Source organism: Lathyrus oleraceus, chromosome 4, assembly GCF_024323335.1.
Source record: "Lathyrus oleraceus cultivar Zhongwan6 chromosome 4, CAAS_Psat_ZW6_1.0, whole genome shotgun sequence".
In the NCBI taxonomy this organism is placed as follows: Eukaryota; Viridiplantae; Streptophyta; class Magnoliopsida; order Fabales; family Fabaceae; genus Lathyrus; species Lathyrus oleraceus.
Genome location: NC_066582.1, coordinates 113659194 through 113663186, shown reverse-complemented (window position 1 = coordinate 113663186; position 3993 = coordinate 113659194).

Here is a 3993-nt window from a genome sequence, read left to right as displayed (position 1 = left end):
TTCGGGATCATCATCATTATTTTAATCAATAATAAAGATTATTATGATGGCAGTGATGAAGATGATCCAATTTCTCAACAAATTTGATGTTTTGCAATATCAATTAATAGAAAGTGAATTGCTGCTTTGAAGAGCCTGAGAAAATAAACCAAGTTCTACGTGTTAAAGAGTGATATAAATGAATTACGAGATGGATGCAACTCGAAAAAAATGTTTGATCTAAGTTGCATTTCAAATATAACTTAATTTTTAAATTATTATTTTCTAAATCACTTTAAATGAATGCATGTTCAATGAAGGGTGGGTGAAACAAACAATCTACATATATTATAATAAACTCAACAATAACATACGTCAACAACATACCTTTTATTGAAAAGATTCGTGGAATGATCTAAAGTTGATCTACTTTGTGTTGCCATAAAGAAAAAATAGAAGGCAGATGAAGCTTCCAAAATTGCTTCATACTTCTTTATTGTTTCTCCATAGAAAAATAAACCATTTATGAACCACACCCATAGTATGAATTCTCTTGAACCAGATTTTGAAATATAAATAGGTTTCAGAATATTAACCTGTTTTGAAAACATAAACTAAAATTAACATTGTAACATAGCAAGCAACAACGACGAACATTATATTGTTAACCCAAATAGCAGTACACTATAACATAACAAATGTTAAGAATATGTTATCAATCAATTAGTATCGATTGATATTCAATTAGTCATAACTGTAATTGATATTATTTCCTATTGTATATTCCCTATTTGCATATAAATATACACCATGTGTGATCATATTAGACACACAGAGATACAATTACAATATGGTATCTAGAGCTGGTTGACCTACTGTCTTCCACAAAATAAATTTTTTTTTTCTTTTTTCCCGGCCACCCACAGCGCCTCCGCCGCTCCTGTCGACTTTTCGGCGAGATTCCTATACGCCGGAATCGTCTCCTACAGATCGGCCAGATTCACTATCTTCCGCCGCCACACACGTCTCTCCTTCATCGCACGTGGATCTCACGCGCCGGACAATCAGCCGCGCATCCGCTGCCCCCAACCATCGCCGTTTTTCCAGATCTGCTCTCGGTTTTTTGTTCCGAGCCATCAAATATCATGGGAGATACCGCCGCTGATTACAATGATTTCCTCCAATACGAAGCAGCCCATCAACAATCATCATCTGCCGCTGCTGCTCAGTCGGGTAATCCTGTAGCTTTTGTCTCTACATCTTCACTTGGTCCTTGGATCCTTGACTCTGGTGCATCTGATCATATGACTGGTAATAAATCTCTTTTATCTCATTTGTCTTATTCTGATTCTTTGCCTTCTGTCACTGTGGTGGATGGTTCTAAAGCCAAAGTTCAAGGCCTTGGTCAGGCACATCCACTTCCAAACTTGTCTTTAGAGTCTGTCCTTTACATTCCTGGTTGTCCCTTTAATCTAATATCTGTTCACAAGCTTATTCGTACTCTTGATTGTTCAGTTCTTTTTAATGCTAATTCTGTTCATATCCAGGATCGACGTACAGGACGGACGATTGGAGCAGGGAGTGAAGCTGGAGGATTATATCATCTTTCTCCACCGGTGGCTTGTGCTTCTATTGCTTCTCAAGAACTCACACATCAACGTTTGGGTCACCCTAGTCAAAATAATATGCGTCTTTTAGTTCCTAGTCTTTCTAAGCTTTCTCCTTTTGAGTGTCAGTCCTGTCAATTAGGCAAACATACTCGTAGTACTTATTGTCAACGAGTAAATAAAAGTGTTGCATCACCTTTTGCTTTAGTTCACTCTGATATTTGGGGTCCTAGTCGTGTGAAGTCTACTTTAGGATACTATTACTTTGTAACGTTCATCGACGATTACTCACGATGCACTTGGTTATTTCTAATGAAAAACCGTTCAGAGGTTTTCCGTATATTCCAAGAGTTTTATGCTGAAATTAAAAACCAGTTTAATACTACCATTAAAATTTTACGCACAGATAATGCTCGTGAATATATGTCATCCCAGTTTCAATCTTTTTTAACATTACAGGGAATTATTCACCAATCATCATGTGCTCATACACCACAACAGAACGGTGTTGCTGAACGGAAGAATCGTCATTTAGTTGAAACTGCACGGACTCTTCTTCTTCACCACAATGTACCCTCTCGTTTTTGGGGTGATGCTCTCCTCACCGCATGTCACCTTATCAACCGAATGCCTTCCTCAGTCCTTCAAGATTAGATTCCATACTCTATCTTGAATCCGGAACACGATCTCTACCCCATTCCCCTTCGTGTGTTTGGTTGCACATGCTTTGTTCATGATCTTAATCCAGGTAAAGACAAACTTTCCGCTAAATCTCTCAAATGTATTTTTCTAGGCTACTCATGTATACAAAAGGGATATCGTTGTTTTTATCCTCAACTTCAACGGTACATTGTCTCTTCCGATGTAACATTTTTTGAAGGTTCTCCTTTTTTCTCTGCCTCTTCGTCCTCCCAGGAGATTTGTAATTTAGATGATCAAGATATCCCTTCTGTCATCCCCACACCCATTAAACCTCCTTTGCAGGTATATCAGCGACGCACAACGCGTCCATCGGCAGTTAGAGATGATATTGATCCACCAGCACCATCTCCTACTCCAATTGTTCCTCCAGCTACGTCACCTGAACTTGACCTTCCAATAGCATTACGAAAAGGTATTCGATCTCATAATCCAAATCCTAAATATGTCTGTGCTTTAAATTATGACCGTCTATCTACTTCCTATGTTTCTTTTGTGTCTGCTTTGGATTCTGTGTCTATTCCTAAGTCTACAGATGAAGCTATGACTGATCCCAATTGGCGTCAGGCGATGGTGGAAGAAATGACTGCATTGCATTCAAATAACACTTGGGACATTGTTCCTTTACCTCCAGACAAAACTACAGTGGGTTGTCGATGGGTTTATACAGTGAAAATTGGACCAGATGGTCAGATTGATCGTTTTAAAGCTCGTTTGGTAGCCAAGGGATACACACAAATATTTGGCCTTGATTATGGTGACACCTTTTCTCCAGTGGCCAAGATTAGTTCAATCCGTCTCTTCCTTGCATTGGCTGCTATTAATCATTGGTCGCTTCATCAGTTGGATATTAAAAATGCATTCTTACACGGAGAATTGGAGGAGGAAGTGTATATGGATCAACCTCCAGGTTTTACTATTCCTGGTAATTCCAGATTTGTTTGTCGGCTCAATCGATCTCTTTATGGGCTAAAACAATCTCCACGTGCTTGGTTTGTTCGCTTCAGCTCTGCCTTGATACAGTTTGGTATGACTAGATGTGAAGCAGATCATTCTGTTTTCTTCCTTCACTCTTCCAATGGACAACACATCTTTCTTGTGGTTTATGTTGATGACATTGTTATCACTGGAGACGATACAGATGGTATTCAGCGACTCAAAACTCATCTTTTCAAAAACTTTCAGACAAAAGATTTGAGTCCACTCAGATACTTCTTAGGTATTGAGGTTGCACAGTCCTCATCAGGCATTGCAATTAACCAACGTAAGTATGCATTAGACATCCTAACTGAAACTGGTATGCTTGACTGTCGTCCGATTGATACTCCTATGGATCCCAATGTCAAGCTTCTTCCGGGTCAGGGGGAGTTGTTGAAAGACCCGGGAAGATATCGACGTCTAGTGGGTAGACTCAATTATCTTACCGTCACCAGACCGGATATTACTTTTGCAGTGAGTATTGTGAGTCAATTCCTTAATGCTCCTTGTGATACTCATTGGAATGCCGTTATTCGAATTCTCAGATATATAAAGAATGCACCAAGAAAAGGCTTATTATATGAAGATAAGGGTGATGCTAAAATCACTTGTTACTCAGATGCAGATTGGGCAGGATCACCGTCGGATAGGAGATCCACTTCTGGATATTGTGTTCTTATTGGAGGAAATATGATCTCATGGAGAAGCAAGAAACAAAACACAGTTGTAT